This window comes from Mus musculus, chromosome 9, assembly GCF_000001635.26.
Source record: "Mus musculus strain C57BL/6J chromosome 9, GRCm38.p6 C57BL/6J".
Classification (NCBI taxonomy): Eukaryota; Metazoa; Chordata; class Mammalia; order Rodentia; family Muridae; genus Mus; species Mus musculus.
The window spans coordinates 41847423-41873885 of record NC_000075.6 but is presented as its reverse complement, the minus strand read 5'-3'; the positions used below and the strand labels follow the sequence as shown (position 1 = coordinate 41873885).

The window sequence follows — 26463 nt, the reverse complement described above, 5'->3', positions numbered from 1 at the left end:
AATAAATGGCACAGGGTGCTACTTCGCAGTATATTTATATGATTGAACAGCCATTGTCAAAATCCCAGATTAGAATATTTTCCTCAATCTAGCCTACTTCAGCCAATTTCTACCATCTTTTAGACCCATTAAACACCATTTTTTTGTTATTGTTGTTTGGTTTTTTATTTGTTTCAGGTTTTTTAGTGTTTATTTTGTGATTTATTGAAATGTCATATAACTGGCATACAATATGTCGTCCTTCACTCTGTCTTCTCTAAGTTAGCACAGCATGCCAGTGGTTTAATCCTCTGATCGTTTACCTCTATGCTGCCATATGGCTGGTTGCTCCATGTACTGTGTGTCCACTTAATAGTTGAACATTTGTGTTGTTTCCAGATTTCATTATTATGAAGAACTTCGCAGTGATCATTTTTCAAATATTTTTAAATGGACACATTTTTATGATGTACTTTGAACCAATATATAGAGTAGAATTACTAGTTTGTATAATTCCAATGCTTACATGTTTTGAAACAGGGTTTTACTGTGAAGCCCTGACTGACTTGGAACTCACTCTGTAGATCAGACTAGCTTCAAATTGAAGTAATATTCCCACAGGTTATTTCACCATGTGGTTTTAACACCAAATAAATATTTTAATTAAGTGACAGAAATGATGCTAGAGAAAATGTGTAAGTGTGCACTATGCTTCCGGCATCGGCAATGTTATATAAACTCTTCATCACTTTGCCCTTTTCTGTGTTTTGAGTTCAAACTTGAATACAGTCAGGCTTGCCATTAGGGTTGAGGAAAGAGGTGGGAAAAGTGTATTTATCAACAGCCAGATATGCTCACAGTAAGTGCCATTATTTACACACAAGGCCTAGACTGCAGAAGCCATGGCCAGGCATTTTAATAAGCTGGACAGCAATTTATTTATGCATTACAAAGCCTCAGTACACAGAAGCCATCGTGGGAAAGCGGGAAACAGCACAGCCTGGCACATGCATGACAGGTGACCTTAACAGCAAAACGACATCACTCAGTGCTATCCAGCTGTTTTTACTGCATAAAACCCACACAATAGAAGAGGTTAGAATTGTGTTTGGTAAACAATTCTTCTAAAAGTTGAGTCTTTTTACAGAAAACATCTGTATGTAAATTTGACTCCAGTAAGCATTTTGATAAGGGGTAACTAGCACACACTCACAAACAGGCTCCCGCAGGGCAGCTTTCATCAGTTTGGGTTTCAAAGAGTGAAGGTAAGAGAGTCCAGCCAATCTACTGACAGCTTTAGGATGTGCGTGATAGCTTCAAACGATCCTCATTCGACAGGGCATCACAAATCGGGTTACTGATCTTTTAAATTGTGTACAAAAAGGGTCATAAACAGATATGCAAAAGATGAGATTTGATATCAAATAGCCAATGAATGAAATCTGATTTTATCATTTGATCACACTACTAATTCACAGGAAACTTGAATAACAGCAACAAAACAGCACAAAATAAAAACTCCCCCCACCACAGGAAAAGATAAAAGTATTATGCTTACTTTTTAAGAAACATGTCAAGCGGTTTTAAATTATTGTAAAATTTAAATAATATATGTATTTTTATGAATATGTGTATTTTTTAAAAAGGTAAATGATTTGAAAGGCAGTTCACCAAAACAGAGAATGAGATGACTTGTGAGAATCTCAGAAGATGCCCAGTATCATTAAGCCAGTAAGAAAAATTAAAACCATAACACAATAATGATAAATACCCATCAAATGACTGTAATAAAAAAGATGCACAATACCTAATTCTGGTAAGGGTGTGGAGAAACTTAGACCTAAGATGTTTGGTGACTGATATATCTGTCCAGAGTTCCTGCTTTAATCCAGCAGGCTGCAAGGCCCTAGTGTCTGCATGGTTTAGCTGCCAGCCATGGATTTATCCAAGGTTGTTCAAGACTTTCACTCTTTTGTATAGCTATTTCCTTAAATGGAAACATTCCTTTTTGGAGAGCAGACCCTGGAAGTAATCAAATTTATAAGATCAGGAAGTTTAAGAGCATCAAAACTCACAAAGACCCCAAGGTTATAGAAGCTGTACGCAATTGCTGGCTGGGACCCTCTTCAAGTGAAGCTGCCTGCAGGTTGTCTTGGGTGCTCCAGGATGAAACCCCTCTTCAGGCAGACTCTTCTGTGATGCAGCTACTGACCTCAAGCCTGTCTGTGCTCTCTGTTACGAAAAATCAATTCAAGTGTGGCGTTGAACTCAGGCAAGAAGAACTAAAAAGAGAGTGTGTCTACTTCTCACAAGTACCCCGCAGGTCAAGGATTTTAGCCTCATCCTGTATAAAATCAGTGGTCCAGCCTCTCTTGTGTTCGTGGACGTCAGTACATCCCACTGTACACCAATCATGAATATAGAGAACTATCCTCCAGAGCTAAGAGAGAAGGTGGAGAGTGTGCCCTCAGTTCACAGAAGGAAATGCGCAGGATCACAGAGGTGTAGTGGCATAGTGGTGCTACCCAAGTCGCCTGTTCCATTGGAAGCAGAGATTGGACCAGATGTTCTGACTTGGATACTTCCTGAGTTGGAGCTTTGCACTGATCAGCTTACATCACTCTTGCCTAAGTCGACACTTGTTGTTATTGAACTGATAACATGTTCATTTTCTCAATGGCTGTTTTCTTTGTTAAGAACCCTTCCTGTAACCCAATGGTGGTTACAGGTGCCATGATGGTATGTTCATTCATTTTAAAGTTTGCTTTTTGATTGTTTAAAAATACCTTTGGATGCATTGAAGGTTGATAAATGGATGGTCAAATCCACATGGCACTCATCAGCATGCAAACAGAAGTGTCGAGGGAGTCAGCGTCAATTAATTTGTTGATAGGACTCAATGGATGAGTCTTGCAGTCTGGGTATCTAATGCCTGTGATGGTTCTTCTCTGAAGCACAATTTATATTCTTAAACATCTTTATACCAATGTTAGTGTAGTTCATTGTGTTTACCTAACTGGATACTCTTAACACATTTTCTTTCTAATCAACAAATATAGCTGAGTGTTGCTGTGTGCTAGACTGCAGGACCTATTACAGTGGGCAAGAGACACTCTTACCTTTTGTAGCATGCACTTTTGCTCCAGATAATAAAAATGCAAATGAATATTATTGTGTCTTTCAGATAGTGACAGAAGCACTGTGTGTGTGTGTGAGAGGCGGGGGAGGGAGGGGGGAGAGGAGGAGGAGGAGGAGGAGGAGGAGGAGGAGGAGGAGGAGGAGGGATGGCTCTCTATTTTCCAGTGAGGTTGAGAAGAGCCCTTATAGCAGGACAAGCTCACTGGGCATCTGACTCAGGTGGTGATTAGCAGATCAATGTTCTTTGCAGAGCCGTTTCAGGATCAAGGTGTTTCATGAGTATAAAAGATTCCAGTAGGCAGAAGGAGATGCTAGGTTGTTATGTAATCACACAAAAACTAAAGAGAGCAGGGAAGTCTGCAGAAAATCCTTGGATAGGGCTGGAGGCCAAGTCTAGTTAGAATCTCTTGTCAATATCATATTAATCTATGGGCTAATCTCTCTCTCTCTCTCTCTCTCTCTCTCTCTCTCTCTCTCTCTCTCTCTCGTGTGTGTGTGTGTGTGTGTGTGTGTGTGTGTGTGTGTGTGTGTAATCTTGGGCTGAAGGCAATATGATGGTAGCCCAGCTATGAAAGAACAAGACTTCAATATTGAAAAAGAGACCCTCCAAGGGTATTACTACAGCCTCTCTGATCACGCTAGGAGATGAGACGTGAGACTGGATAAAGTGATCTCATCTAAGTCTTGGGATCAAGATTTTCATTGCCAGTTTATATCCCTGTTTATCTTCCAGGAGCTCAAAGAGATGAAGTGATCGTCTTCAAGTGACCTAGCTAGCTGAAAGCAGCCTTTGTACCTTCTATTTCTAATGTGGCCTAGACCTGGGTATACCTTGTCCCATTGATGCCTGCGCACATGACTGTCAAGGGCATGTACTCTGTAAACATTTCCACAAAATTCTGCTAACAGAGTGTGGAGTAATGGTCTTTGCATTTCAATGTACAGTTTAGGGACAGCCTCCCTCCCCAAATCTCATCAGGCTATGTTTATATCTTTGCTCAGCTAAGTGGTTAAATATATTACTGAAGAATAGAGCTTTATAACTTAGAACAGGTTTTAAATCACCTGCTGTAAATATAATTAAAAAGAAAAACACCCAAGTAGAGCAAAATTGGCTAGGTATTGGATGTTCCAAAGGCCAAAAATGCTGACTGCAGCCATGCCATGTTTCCAACCTTCTAATCCCTAACCTTTCTTTGATTTCAGGTATGAGTGGGGAGGGCCAGCATGCCAACAGTCAGTTGCTTATAGCTTGTGTCTTGACTGGCTTTCATTCATCCTTTGACCCGTCTAGTTCATCATCTGTGTAGAGCGGGCTTCAGTCAGACAATAACGTCTTCTGTTTCATGCTTCTTTGTAGTTTTGAAAGTCTCTTGGTTGTGATGGCTTTGTTCTGCCCTTGTAGAAACTGGGAAGCATGGATCTAAGGATCTGAGTTCCCTTTCATAGATAAAGGGATCGAAGCCCTGAGAAGTTAAATGACCCAGGTGTAGCTGTTGAACTTGAGTCTTTTGGTACAAGATGGCACCATCAGCCAATGCCCTCTCCATTCCCAAAGAAGAGAGGATAGGTGACTGCTATTAGCTATTGGGGCAGGTCATTTAACTTCCCCAGACCCTTGTTTCCTTGTTGAAGTGGCAGAACAGAACTTGATTGGTTTCTGGAACTTTCCTCTGATTTAAGAAATTATCCAAATGGGGTTGGAGAGATGGCTCAGTGATTAAGAGTTCAAATCTCAGCAACCACATGGTGGCTCACAACCATCCATAATGAGATCTGACACCCTCTTCTGAAGTGTCTGAAGACAGCAACAGTGCACACACACACACACACACACACACACACACACACACATAAAAAAATCATCCAAACAATCCAAATAAAAGCAAGGAGATAGTGGCTCTGACAGTGGACTGTCATGTTCTCCCAGGCTTGTGATCATCACAAGGATAATATGGCGTCCTCTTCCTTTGCATCCCCACTAGTAGCTGGAACACCTCCATTTTGAACACTTCACTGCTCAGGTAGCCATTTGAACTGCTTACTACCAACATCACAGTTCACACATAATGGCGAACAGACTGAGGAGATCAAATTAAATCCATTTCCACTTTCGGGTGGGAAATCTGTTTGGAACAATCAGGAGGGTTTGGAGCGTCAAGCATGGCTTTTCAATTGCCATCAAATGGTAAATTGCTTAATGTCAATTGGCATTAAGTGGACCGATTTGTACCCAATTAATACACTGGGCTTGAGAAGGAAGAAAACAATTTCATTTAGCTAGATTGTTCTTCACTGGCTTCTTCCTGTGCGCAGCTCCCGGCAGTTAGCAGACATTTTTCTTGAGCTTATTCTTTGCCTGCACAGTGAGCTGCCCCCGCCACCCCCAGCCCCCACCCACCTTGTTGGGAAAGACAGGCTTGCATCGACTTACTTTAGCTTTTTCCATGCTTTAGAGACCCACTTAGGGCATGGCTACTGCCGATCCCTGATGGAGATTACTAATGTTAAAGAGTTAATGCAGCTTTCAGAAGCATCTCATTTCTAACCAGAGCCCACCCTTTGCCCCAGACAAAGCTGACGTGTTAGCTCGAACACGTCACATACACATGTACACCAAACAGAGGCAGTAGTACTGGGTGACAGGTCAGAAGGGTAGATATCTCATGAGAGTGACAAACAAACAAAGACACGCAGGCAGGTCCCTGGTCCCAGCCAGTTGAAAGGTGGAACACAGAAGCCAAGCTAAACCTGCATGGGGAAGGTTGTCCAAATGGAAGGCTGCCTCATGAGTCTACGCTGGGCTGTGGGAACTGGGGGAGGAAAGACCACAGCCTTGTATTCACATGGAGTTTATGCTCCCTTTGGTTGGTAATTTACATTTATATAGACTCGAGCTCTAGGTTCTAAATGGCTTGACTGGTATGTATGGATGGAGTGCCACTGTGTATCAGCAGCAGGCTATGCATGCATAAACAAAACCTGGCCATCTATATTTAAGTGACAGCATGCAACTCAGTTTTAACTTAGTTACTTGAAGACATACAATACTAGAATGATTTTCCCAGAGGTTCTTGGGGGGAGGTTGTTGTCTTTGATCTGATGATGTTTTGATGCTAGATGGCTCTTCTTCATTGTCTTTCCTCAGGTGACTTATGCACAGTCTGAGGCAGATGGAATGTGAGTCACAGCAGCACAGGCAATAACTCTGTTTTTTTCTATCTAAATCTAAGATATCACCTTTCTCCTCTCTCCAGGTGAAAAGAATAAGGCATATTGTACAGTCTCTTTGTAAACTGTGAAGTACTGTCAGGGTGCTGGAATCTCTCATTTCTGCAGAGAGATGACTATATCCATCGGGAAGGATTTCCCACTAGGAGCAGAAGACCCGAGATTAGTGTAGGTGATACAAGTTAGAGGTGAGTGTCAATTTCAAATCTAAACTAGAGGGACCCTGTTTCTGCTTGTTCAAGCCAGAGGTAAAGGAGGGAAGCACATCTGTCTGGGGGTCAGCCACTGACTGCCAGGGTCCACTCAACTTCCTTTACTTGTCCGGCCTGAGGTCCCCGCCTCCCTATCAGTAGAATGCAATGCCCTTGGAAGCTTAGGAGGGACTGAGCTCTACCTCTAAATATGCAAATGGAGGGAGGGCCTTAAATTGGGTTGAAAAAACAAAAAAGCAAGAGCTTTGGTACCTTCAAGAGGCCCTGTACAAGTACACAAATACCCAGGCAGGAGCATGGTTCTCTTTGGCGTAGTTCTCGGAATGACCTTGAATTTGCGTCTACTCAGGTCTAGCTGATGAGTCTAAGATAATTTCTCTACAAACACCGAAGGATCTTCCAAAATGAAATATAAAATGCAGTTTCTCATAGCCTCCATTGAATCTTCTCTGCAGGTGCTGGGCTGTTTCTTGCCACGCAGCTCCTCCATGATGGCATATTAGCTGGGAGAATCCATTGTTAATGGATAGTTGTTTTTGTGTTATGAGAGGGTTCCCACCTTGCCCGACCTCTCCCAGGTAGACACTGCTAGCATCTTCCCTCTGTAATGGTAGTGAACAAACAAACAAACTCCATTTTGACATCTTTGCTAAATGTCCCTGTGGGGGAGGGATGGAGGATGCCTGGTTGAAAGCCACTTCCTTGGAATGTGAGTGCTGGGAGAACAGGCTCTATTTTACTCCGACTTGTAACACTATGACAATTGACCTTCATATCCAGCTCTCAGGGGCGCACAAGAAAAAGCATCAGGGTGAAGCTGAGCTAAAAGAGCAAAGTTCCATTTCAGTCTGAGAGCCGCCTCCTGCTCACCATCATGCCCCAGTTAAAGAGACCCAATGGCAAAGTAGACAAAGTGTGTCATAGTTGGGAAGCAGACTCGGCCTCAAGGGGGGAATAAGTGTTGACGAAGAATATATTATGACAGTGTCATCTGGTGCCAGTGCTGATTTTAAAGGGCCAATTCAAGCGCTTCCAGATTGCCATAGAGCCTAAGGATTATGAGGTAGAGGGAGAGAGGCAAGCGTTTGCATCTCTCTGTGCCTTTCCTTTATCTCCACCCTTAGCTGAAGACCTGTTCACATCATACATATTGCTCCATTAACCTTGGGTTCTTGACTTTTTCATATCTTAGGCCTCCTATAGATTTTCTTTGTCCATAGGAGTGTGTGTACATGTTATATGAGTATGTATGTGTGTACATACATCGATCTTGGTATCTACTGGTGTACAGATGTGTATGTGCATGTGGAGGTCAGAGGACACTTGCAGATGGTTTCCTTTGGGATTCATTCACTTGATCCTTTGAGTCAGGAGTCTCTAGCTGAAACTTGGGGCTTACCAGTTAGGCTAGGCGGGTTGACCAGTAGTTTCCAGGAATTCTCCCATCTCCACCTTCCCAATGGTAGGACTATGAGGATGTATCACCATGCCCCGCTTTGTATGTGGGTGCTGGTACTGAACACAAGTCTTCTCCAGCAAGCACTTTCCTCATCAAATTGTCTCCTGGTCCCTTCTCGTAGGTTTTCCAATTTCTGGGAGTTGTCATGGTGTTGGTCCATCATGCCTGCAGTCCCAGGCAAGAAGACAGAGAAAGTGTTGGGGGTGTTTGGTCATGCTGGTAGGTGATGAGACTTCTGGGATGCGAGTAGATAGGTGACATACCACTTTCCCACAGGTTCTAGACCAGGGGCACATCAGTTCAGCATGGACAGCTGGTCTCTGGAGCTTCACTTCACCCTGTAAGTAAAGCTGTGTTCCTAGTGTGCAGCTTTCCATATATATGATTCTTCAACTAAAGCACAAAACCACCTTGACAAGCTCTTGCTGCTTGCGCTGCATTCCTTTGCAGTGAGACGCCTAGAAAGGGTCATTAATATTAGTTGTTCCAATTCCCCTGGTCTCATTTTTCCTTGAATCCACCATAGTCTGAATCTTATCCCCTTCAGTTGGCAGGAAATTGGTCTTGTCAAGGTTACTGTGACCCGTCCGTTGTTAAAGGCATGGTCAATTTGCATGTCCGTCTCCATCTGTCTCCATTTAGCTCAGGTGATCATCTGTCTTCTTTAAAATGCTTTCTGCCTTTGGCTCCCAGGACATTGTGAATACAAGGTTCACCCGCCTTCATATCAAGGCCATTTCTTCTCAGTGACTGTCACTAGCCCTGCTGCATCTTCTCCCATCACTCCAAAGCTCTGTCCTCCAAACGCATCTTACCTTTCCCACTGTTCTCCCCATCTCTTCTCACCTAAGAACTGGTTTCTTGCCTTTACATATGTCTTTTAGGCAACTCTTATGTCCATTATCTAGTCTGAACATCTTTGTCGAGCATCAGTCTCCTAGGTCTGTTTGCCTTTTCAACAACTGTATATGTGGGACTAAAACGATCCCAAACGTGTTTCCAAAACATAGCTCCAGATCTCCCTCTCGCCAACCTCGCTCCAGAATTCTATTACATCTCAGCCAATGACCTCTTTTATCTCTGTTGCCAAACTGAGCACCTTGGAGTCTCTTCTTCCAGACTCTGTATCCAATTCTTCAGCAAAGCACATGGATTTCCCACGGTCCATTTACTTCTTATCTGCTTTATTACTTACTACCGGCCATCTTAACACCAGTGTTCTGGATTGTCCAGGAGTCTCTTAAGCGGCTTCCATCTTGGAGGCCTGCATATTACATCATCTACCTCCTACACCGCTTCCAGCATGGCAGCCAGTGTGATGCTCTTGACATATAGGGCAGATCCTAACACAGTTGAGCTTCCCATTTCCCGAAGGAATCTTCCTTACAGTAGCTGCAGGCTGACGTGCCTACGCCTGGGACTCTGTCTGTGTTCTGACCTCCTCCTTTCTCACTGGTTCTGCCAGCCCTGCTCACTCCTCTCCTGCTCTATCATCTCGGTTACCATTCTCTCCCTCCACCAAGACACTCTCTTGTTGGAATGGCTTCTTTTCTGGATTGCCTATTTAACTCCTTCAAGGATCACGAACCCAGCACTCGCCTTCTCCAAACATAAATTTCCTGTGCGTCTCTCTGAAGTTCTGATTCTCTCATCCCGTTTTCTATCTTTACCTTGATTCCTTTATAACAGTAAAGCCCTGTTTCCCAGCTTTCTCTTTTTTACTCTTCCCTCCTCTACAGCATAAATCCCCATGAGTTTAGGAAGCATATCCTTCTCCCTCTATACTTCTAAGTCTTCAGCTCCCTGCATAGGCGGTGCTCTAGCCACAAACTCCAGAAACCTTACAGGATAGTTATGACAGTGGCCCTTCGTGCTTGGCATAAACGGTCTGAACTTCTGAGTTATAAGTGAAGCATCTGGGGATGGAGAAGATTCAGTGAGCTAAGCACTTTCTGCACAAGCATGATGAGCTACGTTTATTATATGGTTTCTAACAGCCATATAAAAGCTGGGCATTGCTGTGTGTGTCTGTCATTCCAGAGCTAGGGGATGGAGAAAGATATCTGAGGCTTGCTGGCCAGTAAGTATGGCTGACATGGGCAATTTTCAGGTTCAATGAAGATATTATGTCTCAAAAAGTAAGCAAACAAACAAAGAAACAAACTACATAGAAAACATTAAAAGAAGAAACATCTGGCTTCTATACATGCAATACACATGCACATATACACACATACACTTGCACATACATATACACATACACACATATATATGCACATATATATGCACATATATGTGCACACACACATACACATGCACACACACAGGTACACACAATACACATACACATGGAGTGGGGTGGTTTCAGGGTTTACGTTTGCTTAACATTTTCAACTCCAGCATTCTGCTGATGTGTTATGTGCCAAGGTGCCTTTTTATTATATTCATTTTGATTCAGTAAATATTGATTGCTTACTATCATAGGCCAAGTCTCATGCTAGGGGAGAGAAATACAAATCGCTGAAATTGGATCCTTCTCTTAGATTTTTACAGACTTTTATGGATGAGGATAGGCCATGATCTAGGCTTTCAAGACATAAATATATCAGTGAATAGGAAAATGTTCCTAAGTGAGAATATTAACATCTTCAGGGATGGTGTCTGTCACCTTTCCTCCAAGGGAACATGCAAGGACTAGATCTGTCTATGTGGTCCACAGAGCACAGCAGTGATGGCTGAGGGGATGAAGGTAAGGATGTGGAAATGGGAGTATTGGGTCTTTGTAGTGTGTGGGAGGAATTATTGGACCATGAAGGAGATGTCAGCTGAGCTTGGCAGGTGGGGTTGAGGACCATGAGAATGGGGGAAGCTTCCAGACTAGAGGGAGTGTGCGTAGACACAGGTGGGAGGAAGGTTCCAAGGCTCTTTACAGAAATGGACCATATCTCATTTCTGGGTAGGCATGGGGCAGAAGTAGGGGAGATAGAAAGAGACAGTGAGGAGATCTGAACCATTTCTGTTACACTGTTATTGTCCTTGTTTGCTTTTCAACAGGGCTGACAAGCAAGAGCCTTTTGTTTCTGCAACAGATAACATAATCACCCAAGCTTAGTACTCCCAGGCAAAACTGGTGCGAGTGGACTGGAGATCCTCAAGGAGAATTTATCTGTCGAAATAGAGTTGCTTTTTGTGTATTTCCATGTTTCCTTCAGTCTTTGAAAATGGATAACCCAGGCACCATCTATAAGACTTCCTATTAGCCATCTTCCAGTACAACGTATTGGTCTTTTCCTGATGGATAGCAAGCAGGGTTTACTGTAAAAGCCTTTTCACGATCGTGATGGAGCATCCTCCATCCTTTCCCCTTCCCATAAAGCCCATCCGCTGACCTCCAGCATTTGATAAAAGCCCTCTCTCATTAGCTCCAGCAGCTGAAGCTGTCTGAGCAGATTCCAGTAAGTATGGCGACACACCATCCATCTAGACGGTGTGGCCACTGCAACCTTAGAGGAACCCAGCAATCCTGTCCTTGCACAGAGTGTGGGCACCTGGGAACTGCGTCAGACTCTGCGAATTCGGGGACTGGTCTTTTAAATATTCTCCATGACATTTCCCTCAATTCACAGCCTGTTTGGATACGGTTTTATATCAGGGTGGGGTCCAAAGCCAAGGTCACTTAAGGAGTCACAGAATCAAAGGATCTCAGAGATGGGAGGTACTAGTGATTATTTGTTTCAGTTGTCTTGGTTTATAAGTGAAGGGCCTGAGGTCAGAAGATGTTGCAGCCACCCAAGTCGGTTAAGGGCAGAGCTTGAACTTGGACTTAGGACTGCAACTCTTTCCACAGGGGAAGGCAGTCCTGTCTCTTAAGTCCTTCTCTGCTTGACCATCTGCTCACCAGAGAGGCCTTGATTCTCCTGTTCTTTCAGGGCCTCTGCCTGTCCTGCATGCTACTCTGATAACAGGGCTTTCTTGCTATAGAAGGCCTGTTCACTAGGGAGGGATCAGGCTCCAGGGAGCTCTGTAGGTAGAAAGTGGTGTCTGTGTGTTTTCTGGATGATTGGACCAGTCCTAGCACCTTGGGGAGTCTAGTTTCCTCTCTCCTCTACTGCAGACTGTGCACTGCCAGTTGAATTACTGCTGCTAGGAACAAGGATGTGCATTCAATGGAGGGATGTCACAAGTGACCATGTTACCCGCTAGAGGATTAAAAACAAACATGGGGGGAGTTTGAGGAGCAATTGGGCAGACAGAAGGAGTGGAGATCACAAGAAAAGAGGACATGAAAAGGCAGAGTCCTAGTTGCTGCTTCAATGTAAATGTGTCCAGAGTGAGGCGCTCATGTTAGACCTATGCAAGGGAGTTCACCAACTGATTGAAAAGAGAAAGAGGACATGGATCCAAAGGGGAGTCCTCCCAGAGACTCCTACCATCCCTTCCTTGCTGGCACTGTTTGCAGGGGAATATGGATTCAGTTTGTGCAGCTGCCGGAGGAAGGAGGCATTAGCCTGGAGACCTTACAGTGAAACAGCTCGCATTGCAGAAGCAGACAGATGAGGGCCTATCTCCCACTCTCTGCAGGTGGGGACAGCCCCTGACATAAACGCAACACTTTGTTCACGTCTCTGCCTTTTCATTTTCTTATGGACATTTCTCAACCAAGGCAGGGCCCCACCTCAAGACAGCTCAGATGCCCCCTCTGCCTCCCAAGGGGTTTGGTGTCTTCAGCAAGCAAAGGCACAGCTAGCAGTAAGCCTCCCTTCCCATCTTCCATAGCGCCCTGGGGGGGGGGGGGAAGCAGGGGAGCAGGGGGCAGGTAATTGTGGCTGTAAGCCATGGTGCTGCAGTGGCAGTCTCTGCTCTAACTTTACCCTGTTTCCCAAGGAAGCCCCAGGGAATCTGGACAAGTTGGGGCTGGGGCACAGATACTGGAGAAGGGGTGGGGACAGGACGGCACCCAGCAGATTTCCTGGCACTGTGCCAGGCCAGAGCTGCCTGCTGTGTGCAGGAAATATTCAACATTCTGTGTCTTAAAGAGAGAGCCTGGAAAGGCTCCAAGACTATACTTAATACATCTGCTGGGAGCTACACAGACGGAAACTGGGGGAGGGGGTGTGCAGGAGGGGGGGGTCGGCTGTCGTCTGCAAAAATAACCCTTGCAGGTCCAGCAAAGCACACAGCATCCACAGGGCACAGGTAATAAGCTTGTGCAAAAGTTCTCTCTTAGCTCCAGTTTTGTACACACACAATTCAAAGCTCATTTGTAGCATCAGATCTGTGTTTCTGCTTTATGATCCCGGGAGGTAGGAAGGGAATGTTATTTTAGTTGCTAGAGTATGGATCGGTTTGTTTCCTTTAGCACATAGCCAAACAGAGGGATGGATGGTCAAGTCTTCATCTCACAGAGGAGGGAGCTGATTCAGAAAAACTAAGTTTACCTCTTGTAAGTCCAAGGCTCTGAGTTCAAGCTTGTCCTCTACCCCTCGATGTCTATACCCAAAAAAGAGCAGCCAGGTTCAACAAGCACTGGATAATCCTAGTAAGTGTTTTCACTATACTCTCCATCACAGTCTAGTTTGGGAAAAGACACTGCCCTCCTCCCACCCTCCTAAGGCACCTCTCGTGCAGGGGGTGAGATGGTTAGAAACTAGTAACCGAGGAGGCTTTTGCCATCAGACATATACTCTGAGGCAATTGCAAAGTCCACAGAAGCCAGCAAAGAAACAGACTGACTTAAAGTGATAACTCTCCAGAGGGCTTTGCCCCATGGAGAAAGAAACAGCACACAAACAGCCTCCTTTCTTTAACCTATCCCCACACACACCAGGAAAGAGAGAAACGTCTCTCTCCTGTGTCTCAGTCTCCCAGTCCCATGCTCAGCAGCCTGGTGCTGACTCATTTCCGAAGCTTTGCAGCTCTTAGGTCTTTATCTTCAACTGTAGACTATGTTAAAATATGCTTAAGTTAAAATATGGTGTGGGAAAGATGTGTGCGGAAGCTAAGGGTAGTAGGTGAGTATCCATGAGGAGAGGGAATGAATGTATATAGATGAAATGGATGAAGATGCCAAGCTCTCTGGGGTTTGTATGGAAGAAGAAGGTGACCAGGGAGAGAGAAAAGAAAAAAGAACAGGTGACCTTGAATGTTAAAAAGATGCTTGTTTGCAAAACTTGTTTCCCTTCTTTGAATATGCTCCTGCATCACAATAAACATGCCATACATATACTTATGCCAGCATATCGTGCATATAGATGTATATATAGATTATGCACACACATATACTCACATACACATGTGTGCATGCGTGTATACACACACACACACACACACACACATCCCCATCTTTATTCTTTAAACCCATCACATGCTCTTCCCTCAACAATTCCATAACCATCTTCGTCTCACTCTTGCAAGCACAGAATGATTTGTGTAACTTGACAGCTGTGAGCTTCAAATTTTATTAAACATCTGCCTTGTTCACAGCCTGTTGTTTTTTTTTTAAGATCTTATCTAATTGCCTTGTGTCACAGGGGCTACCATCTTGTCCATGTGCAAAAGATATAAATGTAGCCACATCACCAAGAAGCTGGATAAAATGCAAGGGATTGTGTTGGTCGTGTTCTGGTAGAAGAAGAGTAGATTATAGAATAATCATTCTATGATGTGTGTTTGCATGGTTTACAAGGTAGACACATGCACTTGTATCTTTAAATGCTATAGGTATTTCGTTGGCCTGAACACATCCCTTAAATTACCTTGGCAGAAGAGAAAGGTGGTGGGGACTTCATAAGGTAGGGCTTATTGGAAGGTGACTAATGCTGACTCGCCAAAGGGAGTGAGTTCCCAAAAGAGTGAGTTGTCACATAAAGAACAAAGTCACCTCTCCCTGCTCTCCACCTTCTCGTCTCGTCATGGGAATTTACTGGCTCCTCGTACCCCAGAGGGGCAGGAACATTTATGGTTAGTGATGGGATGGGCCCTTACTCATCTTTCCATCTCCAGATTTTTTTGAACGAGTAGGTGAATGAGTGAAGTAGCTCTCATACATACGGATCTGGTATGGTTCCTTGTACAAAGGAAAAACGCAGTGACATCATACGAAAATAGAGGCACAGGTCAGCTGGCTTGCCTTCCACGGCTGTTGTTCACTTAAATATCTCAGAGCCTGCAAACTCATCTTTATACAGTTTCTACCAACCCCAAGAAGAAAATAGAGAACATATGAAAACCTTGTAACACCTCAGGAAGGCAGAGCAATCGCCATGGAGCCCGGAGTTTAGATATCAGCCCTATCTTTTCTTCCTCCCCACGACAAACACGCCTTTCAGCCTAGCCCTTCTCCTCACATCAGAAGTGGCTGGTTATTGATATTCCAGAGCCTCTCTATGTAAATTCACATTCCACAAATCTCAAAGCCTTTCTTCTGTATCAGAGCAAGAGGCTGAACAAGATAGATGCTTTTTCTTTTTCTTTTTCTTTCTTTTTTTTTTTTAAAAAAAACCAGCAAATGGCTTTTCTATTGATCCACCTTTTTAACAGCAGGTTTATTTCTCTTCATGGACACTTCAGAATCTCTCTCTCTCTCTCTCTCTCTCTCTCTCTCTCTCTCTCTCTCCCTCTCTCTCTCCCTCTCTCTCTCTCTCCCTCTCTCCCTCCCTCCCTCCCCTCCCTCTCTCCTTCCCTCCCTCCCTCCCTCCCTCCACTCCCCCTGTCTCTTTCTCTCTTTAAGTTAAGAGAGCCTGTTTCCTCTTCTCTACCTCTGTCTCTTCCCACAGATTTATCTGATCTCTGCTCTTCATAAACCAATACTCCCTCCAGACCCGTGTGTTCCTGGCCTGCTGCGGCCAGAATTTAATGTGCTAATCAGGTTTTTCTGTATGTCTGCACACTGTGTCCCTCCACCACCCACTCTGCCTTCTTCACTCTTATCTTTCTATCCTCACCTTCATGGTACACGGGCCTATTAAATGGGGTCCAGTGCAATTTCTGGCACCCAATAAATCTAAATTTTCAAGCTTGGGAAGCTGGGCTTACTCATTGGCACCCAGATAAATGAGTCCTCGGTGAGAAACCTACACTGCTCATTACTCTCTGCTGAAACCCCAACTGGGGGCCTAGAAGTCAAAATCCCTCTTTACTCTTCACTCTATGGAGAAGAACACGTCCTTACCCTCCAAACAGGGAGTTAACATTTTCATCTCTGCACGCTCTCCTTTCTATCGGGGTTTTCGATGAGACAGGAACATCCCAGACAGTAGCTAGCTGGTTCAATCTTCTTTGCTGTGGTGCCTCGGAGTGAGACTTAACACCTAGCACACAAGTCCCCGCTGTACAACAAAGAACGGTGCCCATGCTCCCAATCAGGCAATGATCACAGAGGTCTGCATAGGCCCCTCCGGTACAGGGAGTGATGCTTCAATTTCCCAAGCCCCTTCTGTCTGATTAACAAGGGACCTTCAACTCTCCATGTAGGAATTAAAGAAGGGTTACTGAGGTTGGGGGCCCCTTGAAATCAGACCAAGCTTCCTAGAAAGAGTAACCAAGAGCCAGAACTGAGGGGGGAAGCAGGGTTGGAGTCGATGTTTTCCTAACCCCTGTGGCAACCTTCTGCTCTCAAGAGGCGGGGGATATTTGTGTTTCCTTATTTGTGATTTTGCCTTGAGAAATTACCACCTTTCACTTTGCCAGCTTCCTGCTTCTCTGCAATAAAAATCAATGACAACAAATCTTTTAAACCACTCTCAACGCTACAGCAGTCTGGGAAGAGCGTCTCCTCTGGCCTCTTGCTGCTGTAGTGCTGAAAACCCAATTAAGAAATAATAATTCTAGAAGACAAATATCTTTAAAATAAAGTACCTCATTTGGGCTTCTGTGGAATTAAGGCAGCAATCAATTGAACACTGTGCTGTTTAGCTCTGTAAGCCATCGTGGCTAGCCTTTTGTACCCTGTTAGTTAAGTACCAATCCAGGTATTGTTCTTGGTCATAGTGTGCAAATATGGTCGTCAGCTACATTTGCAATGTATTTTGATTTGCAATATATCATCATTGATCATGTTGGTGGGTGTGATGATAATTTGAATGGTAAATGTCCACTATAGTCCTGGACTTTAAATACTTGGTCCCCAGTGGGTGGTGTAGTGTGGGTTAGGGAGATTTAGGGGGTGTGGTCTTGCTTGAGGAAGTTACGAGGTGCAGGGTTTGATATTGAAACATCATGAGCTTGGACTATCCTGTGCTGCCTAACGAGACCTTTGTCTCACAAACACTAACAGCAGAACCAACTCAAGAGGAAAAACTAAGGTTGCTATAAGAAGAAAAGGAAATCTGCCTCAGTTTCTGACCTACTGGTCTACCTGCAAAGCTTACATTGGCCCATATCTGTATGGCTCAATTCCACCTTGTTATATTAATTAATCTCTCAACCTCTATCGCTATTTTGGTTTGCTTTGTGTTGCTGTGAATGAACGGGAAGGACAGCATGGGAAGGAAAGCATTGACGTAGTTTACAGGTTATGTCAGAGCAGGAGCTCAACACAAGAACCTGGAGGCAGGAACTGAAGTAGAGACCACTGAAGAAAACCACTTACTCACTTGCTCAGTTACCTTTCTTACATGTTCCATCAGCCTAGGGATGACACCATCTACAATGGACTCGGCCCACCTATGTTAATTAGCAACTAAGAAATGTTTCATGGACGTACCCAAAGGCCAATATGAAGGATATAATTCCTCAGTTAAAGTTTTTTTTTTTAATCCCAGGTAAGGGGACAGCTGAAGTTAAAGATGACTCTATCACCCACCCATCCATTCATCCATCCATCCATCCATCCATCCATCCATCCATCCATCCATCCATCCATCCATTCATCCATCCATCTACCTACTTTCCTATCTGTCTTTTGATGGTGGAAATGAACCTAGTACCAGGCACCTTTGGTCTGATTTCCCTTTCTCATTAGCTGGTGGACTCACTGAGGGAGTCCAAACTCCAATATTATAGAACACCTGAGGCCTTTAGAATCAGCCAGATCTAATTTAGGTCTTGGTTTTCACATAAGCTTTGATGACTTGATGAAAATTTTGAGTTCTGGTGTCTTTATTTGTAAAATGATTTACAGGAGCATTTAGAAATAAATTGCTGTTAGTTTAAGACAATTAGTAACAAAATGCTTGTGTTTCTGTTAAAATTCACTGATGAACTGTGAAGCTTAAAGCTCCACTAGCCATTCTGATTAGACATGATGAAACTTTCCGCACCAGATCTTTCACCCCCTGCCCTGTTTGTGAAGACCCCTCTGTCTCTCATAGCAAGGATGGGCCCTGCTCTATTGATCCTCCTTGCCAACCAGCAGGTATGATGGAGTTGCCAACATCCTTTTACAGCAAAGCTCACAGATGCAATTGTCTGTACATTTTGCTTGTTTGCTTTCTTCCTCAACCCATGCTCTTTCTTCTTTCCTAAGCCCAAGGCCCATTCCATGAGGGTCGTTGTCCTCACTATTCACTGTGGCTCTAGCAAACTTTGCAGGAGACTGCTTGGGTTAGATAAGTCTCAGTCACTTTCCTGTTTCCGTCTCTCAGGAGTTGACCTCATTCTGAAGTTCTTCCCTCCCTCCCTCCCTCCCTCCCTCCCTCCCTCCCTCCCTCCCTCCCTCCTTCCTTCCTTCCTTCCTTCCTTCCTTCCTTCCTTCCTTTCTCCTTGTTTGAAAATATTTTAATTTGTGTGTGTGTGCATGTATGTGTGTTTGCACACACATGTGTGTCTAAATGTGTTCAGGTATGTGTAAGTGTATATATGTGTAGGAGCCTTCTGTTACCAACTTTCCTTTCCTGGGATTGTAAGTGCACATCACCACACCCAGCTTTATTTAATGTGGGCTCTGGGAATCTAACTCAGGAGCTTGGGCTTACAAGGCAAACACTTTATGGACTGGGCTATCACCCCAGCCACTAATGTTTTAATTTTTAACATTAGCATACAAAGTGTTAGATGTCATTCTAGCACTTTCAGACATGACTTTTTTTGCTGGCCTTCCTCCCTGGCCTCTTCTCTCCCAGTTCCTGGGGCTCCCCTCTGTCTTGGTTCTGAAACCTCAGCTCACTTCATCTTTAGTCTTCCTCCTTGCCTTCTTCCGCACCTCCCCACCCTCCCCCCTCCCCACACCCCCACACTCATACCTACTCACTTCCTTACCTTCCTACTTCCAAATAGTTCTCCATTTCCAATCATTGGGCCAGGGAGGATTTGTCTGACTCCATATTTTTAATACAATCTTTACAATAACTGCCAAATACAAATCTGTCTGCCTGGATCCTGTCTTGAATCATACTCAGATGTCTAACAAACACCCCGAGGTTACCCTGTTCAGAAGAAAGCCCTGACTTGTTTCTAAAGACTTTTTCTGAAGGCATCCTTGTTTTAATGGGTGAGCATTTTAGTCAGCCCTAAACTTTAGCATCATCATGTTACCCTTCAGCCAGTCCAAGGGCAGAGGCCAGACGCACTTTCTTCAAGATATGTCCAGAGTCCAACCACTTTCACCATTTCTACTGCCTCAGAGAGTCTAGTGTGATTCACCGTCCTTTCGTGTGGAGAGGAGTTTGTGGTGTGTGTGTGTGTGTGTGTGTGTGAGAGAGAGAGAGAGAGAGAGAGAGAGAGAGAGAGAGAGAGAGAAAGAGAGAGAGAGATTATAGACATGTGTGTATGTATAATAAACAGGCATATTGCCATGTGCCCATTGTGGGCACCAGGGGGAAATACGAGGTATTTTGCTCTAAGACTCTCTGCTTATAACTTGAAGACAAGATCGCTGAACTCAGGCTCTCTGGGCTGCTGGCTGACCGTCCAGCAAATGCAAGTGGTTCTGTTTCCATGCCCTCAGTGCTTTGGCTACAAGAATGTGTGGCCATGCCCAGTTTTTTTCTTTTCTTTCTTTTCTTGTTTTCCTTTCTTTTTCTTTTTGCTTTTTTTTCTTTTTCAACATGGGTGCCAGGAATTTGGGCTCAGGTCCTCATGCCTGTGCATCCAAAGCTCTTACCTGCCAAGTCGTCTCTTAGTCTTCACATGGACTCTTAAGAAACAAACAAAGAGACAGACTTTCAACTTTATTCCCTACTCAACTATAGCTTACATTCAATATTCTCAAGGAATCTCTTAAAACACCAATCACGCCCTGTCTCTCCTCTGCTCAGAGCCTTCTCAGAACACCCCATTTCACCTGAAGAGGAAAGAATTTTGATTGTCCAAAGGCTCCATACAATTCATCCATTTGTTCTGAGCTGAACTATTCAGATCAGACTGAGTCAGGACATGCTTCTTGCCATTCCTAAAACAGTGAAGTATATACCCATGTCAGGGCTTAGTAGATAGATACAGTCCATTCCTCACACAGTGAAGCATATACCCATGTCAAGGCTTTGTAGATACAGTATCCTCAACCCCAGAAGGCCACAGGAACACTCCTGATACCCACAAGGCTGTTGCTCTCTTTAGACTTCTGAATCCACACACTGCACGTACAAACGAGGATCCCCACAGTGCCATATAGCCTCCTTGCCCTTTCTTCTACACTCTTAGCACAACAGCTCCACACCTGACTTACCGCAGGTCTTTATTTTGCCTTTACTTACTGCTTGTCTATATCTACTTTCAAAATGTCGGTTCTGTGTCAATTCAGGGACTTTGTCTCTTGACCAAGTATAGTTCTTGACTCAATAATTGTTTGATGAATGAGTGAATGGATGTCCGAAGTGAAGCTGACAATTCAGGATCCCCAGTCATTGTAGCCTCCAGTACTGAAGATCATTTCTTCCCATGTGACTAGTCCTGCCTTCCTTTTAGGTGTTCCTGATAAACAGCTTCATTCTCTACTCCTCCACCAGTTCTTTAAACCAAACTGGTTCAGTAGACAGATCTGAGTTTCTTTATACTCCATGATGTGAACTGTTTGAATTGAGGAATTGTGTTAGTTAATTTTCTGTTCATTTTGTCTTAAATTTCAGAAGGATCTGAGTCTATCATGGCTGCAAAGAGTCGTGGCTGTAGGAGCTGGAACCTGACTCACACCTTCACATGAAAGAATGAAACAGAGAGCAAACAGGAAGCAAGGCAAGACTATAAAGAGACAAAGTCCACCCCCAGTGACATTAAGGTCTTCCACCAAGGTTCCTTCCATCAACAAGATTCCACAACCTCCCCCCATAGGGGACCAAGTGTTCTGAGCCAATGGAGGACCCTCTCATTTCAAACTAACACAAAGTGTTATTTGGACACTTAATCCATCTGCTCTCTGAATGTTGGCTCCTGTTCCCTGGACTCCACCCATTTCCCTGACTGACAGGCAGAAATTTGGGACTTTGAACTCAGGGGATGGATTTCTATCTTGGAGCTGTCAGTTTCCTGCTCTGTGGATGAATTGTGCCAAAACCCTAGCCTTGTGTAGCTGATATGAGAAAGGATGTCCAGCCAATATTTAACACCACATCTGGCAGACACCAGACTAATGAATACCTAAGTTCCCTTGACTTTCTGTCTTGTGTCAGCTTCCCCCCTGCTCCCCGTGCCTTTCTTTTGAGCAGTGGTGAGTCTCCTCTCTTGGGCTTCATCTTGTATAATGTGAAGTTTTGGCAAGGCCCTTCATATTTCTCCCTTGCCCAGGGGAGGCTTGCTGAGGGAACACAAATGACTTTTCTTCAGCACCTGTATATACAATGTCTGAAACTGCAATAAAAGAGAGTTGGCAAGAGACCCAAAGTAAGTTCAAATGGTGAAAGTAACTTACAGGCTTCAAGACAGTGTATTTTACATGCTTTGGGTCGCTTGTCATTCTTTTTAAAGACCAGGATGAGTTAGATGTACAGATGAGTTTAGAATCCCCTCTTTAGAAAGAGGTAGGATTCCAGTGTTCTCTGATTAGGAAAAGGTGGCCGGCAAAGCAATCTGAAATGTTCATACGCACTTCTCCTCCTATAGATCCTGTTCATGTTAATGTGGATGGAAGGCAGGGACAAAGTCAGATTGCACATTCAAATAAGATGCTGGAGGAAATTTAATGAAGGGGCTTTTTGGAAAATGGGTGTTGGGAGGACTAAGGTAAATTGTCCCATTTAACTTTCTATTGTCATGACAAAATACAGCATCAGACAATTTATAAAAGAAAGCATTTAGTTTGGAACTCCCAATTCCAAAGGGTTTGAGTCCATGACCATCATGGCAGAAGGCATGACAACAGGCAGGCAGGCATGGCTCTAGAGAAGTTGAGAGCCTATATCTGATCTATAAGCAGGAGGTGGAAAGATAGAGGAGGGAGGGAAGAAGGGAGAGGATGATGATGATGATGATGTTGACTGGGACTGACATGGACTTCTGAAACCTTAAAGTTTGTTCCCAGTAATACAACTCCTCCAACAAAGCCACTCCTCTCCATCCTTCCCAAGTAGTTCTATCAACTAGGAACTAGACATTCAAAGTATATGAGCCTATGGGACTATACCATCCAAACCATCATACAGAATGACTAGAAATGTTGATCTAGCTGAGTAGGCAAGCAAAAACTTGGAGCTGTGACCACCCAGGCCTGAGGAAGAGTAATTAATTTTTAGGCAAGGATTGTGTGAGATGCAGCTATGATTCGGGTAACTCAACATGCACACACGCACATGCCTGGAGAACAAATACCCCCTCCTTGCTTACCATTTGTCTTTCTGTTTCAAGCTTCTGCTTTCCCTTGGACAGATCCAGGGAGAGAATCATTGCTGATCCCACAGAGGTCAGGCTCCCGAATCCAAGGGCAGGATGGAGAAATGGAGGAAGAAACTTTAGGATCCAAATGGGGACATCCAGCTGGGTTTGCTTGGTAATATGGGTGACCATGAGAGCTTCCCGAAAACGTTTTTGTAATGTTGACACTCCTCATGATAGGCACAAATCACTTTTATTCAGTTAAAGACAGATCTATTTTATTTTTAATTGTGTGTGTGTGTGTGTGTGTGTGTGTGTGTGTGTGTGTGTCTATATGTAGGCATATGTACTTGTTGGGGTCTATGGAAACTGAAGAAAGTGTTGACTTCTCTGTTGTTAAAGTTACAGGTAGTGGTGAGTTAGTTACTCAACATGTTTGCTGGGACCGAAATTCCAGTCCTCTGGCAAGAGCAATGAGTGACCACTGTGCCTTCTCTCCAGGCCTGGCATGGGCTGCTCTTGTTATTATCTTAGTCTCCAGAGCTTTTCTTGGTGTGGGCTTGTGGTCTTTGCACTTTTTTGTTTTGCTTTGTTTTGTTTATTACAAAGCCACACACTGTTCTTTAGAACTGATTTGAGACTGTAGGATTTCATTTATATGAAGTTAGAACACACTATATTAGTGCACAGTGGTAGAAGACATGATGGTGGTAGCTTCTGGAAAGGGCCATCTCTTGTCTATGAAGTAGCAAAGGGACCCTGCCAGGAAGGACTCTGCATCTTGAACATTGCATTTATGTGAGCATCTGTTTTGCTCAGACTCCATTGAGCCACAAACTTAAGGCTAAGGTATTTTATTGTACATGAATTACACCTCTGGATAGAGAAGAAAAATAGTAGGGTTCTGTTCTTAGAAGAGGGGCAGTGTTTGTGTGTAATTGTCTTACATGTGTATACAATCTATATGATCGTGTGCAAACAAGATCAACATTGTCTCATTTGCCTTCTCTACATCTGCTCCTGGCACTCTGTCTTTCAAGAGGCAAAGATAGGGGAGGGGCCCAGACCTGTCTTGGTGAAAGCTGCAGACAATTACCCCCAGTTGAAAATAAACATAATAAAACTATAGAAGTCTAATTTTTGCAACTTGAGAGGGTTTTTCTGTAGCTATTCATTTCTAATCACTCTCACCTAATAAATGAATAGAATAGCTAATGTGATTAGACTAATTCACTATTCATCAGGAATATTAAATGAATAGAATATTTTGCATTTCGCCAGTCACACATCTTGAGTATTTACCTGATATTACAATCAGACATGTGTTAGATTTTTTTTCTCTGTGCTTCTGGGCCATAGCTCATGGATAATTACAGTGTTTAATTAGACCCACACAGCACTTGGCTCTCCAGTGTGGAAGGAAATTACAGGATGTAGACAGAACAAATCAAGGCTGTAAAGGAAAAGTAGCCCTTTGCTATATCCCCGTGGAAGAATTAGCAGAGGAATGAGCAACATACTTGGACATAGAAAAAATTGTTTTTCATCGAGATTTTGCAAGTACATTTTCTTTTTTGGAAACACAGCTAGTGTCCTTTAGACAGAAAACAATAAGTGGCTTTTTGGCTCCTAGTCACTCTTAACTGCCTCTTATATTTGATGCTATCCTAGAACCTTTGGCTGTTGGAAAACTCACCATGAGCAAGGAGCACAGGTGACTGTAGTTGGGCTTTTTGTGTGAACTTCCAGAGACTCTGGCAACTGTTTCGGCCTCTTTAAGCTTGAAAATGCCATGGAGTTCTCTGTTAGCTGAATAACTCTTTTCCCAATCAAATACGCTCATGCTATAAAGCAGAGGAGAAGGCTAAGATGACCTTGCAATTCTCACTAGAACATGAGCAAATCCAGTCCACGTGACATTAAGAACGAGGACAGAGGAGGAAAGGAGGTGGGAGAGACCCTATAGAGGATGTGTGTTTGGTGTGTACAAAGTCATTGAGAAGGGTGTCATACCAAGTGGTGGGAGAAGAGTCATGTTAGTGCAGGAGTATAGCAGGAGGTGACAGGCAGCCAGAGGGGAGATCAGGGAGTGGAGACATGACTTTTCTCTAAGAAGTGTGGTTGGAAACCATTGGTACATTTTTGCAGAGGAGTGCCTTTATATATTTGTGCATTGAAAAGTTTGCTCTAGCTCAGGGGTTCTTAACCTGTGGGTCATGACCCCTTTGGAAGTTGAATGGCCCTTTCACAGGGGTCACCAAAGATCATCCGAAAACACAGATATAGTGTAGCAATTCATAGCAGCAGCAAAATTATAGTTATGAAGTAGTAATGAAAATAATTTTATGGTTGGGTGTTACCACTACATGACCATTAAAGGGTCACAGCATTGGGAAGGTTGAGAACCACTGTTTTATCTGCTGTGCAGAGGACAGACTGGAATTGGGAGGAGGTAAGGACATAGGTGTGTATTAGTCAGGGTTCTCTAAAGTCACCTATCTTATAGAATGCCTCTACGTGTTAAGGGAAAATACTGGAATGACTTTCAGTTGGCAGTTCAATTAACCAACAATGGGCAGCTGTGTTGCTCAATCCCATGAGGCTCGAATGCTGAAGAAGTAGGTTCCAACAGATGTGCTGGCAAGTAAGTACCCGAAGGTGAATGAGGATGAGGAGGAGGAGGAGGAGGAGGAGATGAAGATAACAACGACGAAGAAGCAGTTGCCACCTCCCTTCTTCCTTTTTCCTCATGTAGGTCTTCAGTAGAAGGTGTGGCCCAGATTAAAGGTGTGCACCATCATACCTGGGCCTAAGCTGTTCTTTTACTTGGAACTTGCTCTGTCCCAGGCTGGCCTTGAACTCAGAGATCTTGCCTGTGTTTCCTAGGATTAAAGACATGTACCACTTTGGGCCCAAGTTTTCATGGCCACTATCCCTCAAGGTCCAGATCAAAAGCATGTGTCATCCCACATTAAGATATGAATCAAAAGCCTTTGTCTTCTAGCCTCAAGATCTGGATTACAGGTGTGCCTTCCATTTCTGGGTTGTAGTTCATTCCAGATATAGTCAAACTGATAACTGGGAATCGCCATCACAAGGTGGAAATAAAGTAGGGTCGTTGAATCTGTTGACAAAGACCAGTGGTGACTTGCCAGCAGCAGAAGCAAACAACTGTCAGATGGGACACATTTCTTGCCATGTGGGGCTAAGGACCAAACTCAGGGTTTGCTGATGCTAGCCACTAGTGACTTATATGCACAGTCCTTTGCACATATTTTGAAGGAGAAGCAGTATTTAGATGAGTAAGCTCTGGGGTGTGTATGAGAAAGAAGAATGGCAGATGACTCCAAGGTACTTCATCTGAAATATAAATAGACTGGAGGAGCCACCCTTGTTGATGGGAAGACTTAGAGATGAATGGGTTGGGAAAGTGTCATAATCATCTCTTAGAAGCATTAAGTTTGACATTCTAATTAGACCCTAGTAGAGATATTGAGGAAGAATATCTCTAATGGAATTCTGGAATTCTGGGGAGAGGTATTTCAAGAGGGAAGGTAGAGTCACATCTTGGGAGGAAGATTGACCATTTTTGTTTATACTTTGCCCCATGTAAATGACATGTTCTGTTGCTGAGTGTGGTAGACAGAATTCAAAGATGGCCTCAGAACTTCCCATGTCTGTTGTATACACATCCTGCAGAATCCAGGGGTCTGGGAACCTAAATGATTTCGTTCCAGTGATTTGGCTACATAAAAAGTGTGG

At 43.8% G+C, this 26463-nt stretch overlaps 1 long non-coding RNA gene across 3 annotated transcripts in view; it reads left to right on the top strand.

Moving 5' to 3' along the window:
- The window catches only part of 6720432D03Rik, a 24152-nt gene extending 2378 nt beyond the window's left edge, over positions 1-21774 (top strand). The window contains exons 1-3 of one of the 3 annotated variants that reach the window (XR_379301.3): positions 5857-5984; positions 6375-6536; positions 21024-21774. This is a non-coding gene — a long non-coding RNA (RIKEN cDNA 6720432D03 gene). Of the gene's footprint in view, positions 1-5856; positions 5985-6374; positions 6537-10699; positions 10761-21023 lie in introns of those variants that run through there. The other 2 variants (XR_379300.4, XR_001779342.2) reach the window with 2 other exon arrangements.
- Positions 21775-26463: the final 4689 nt, after the last annotated feature.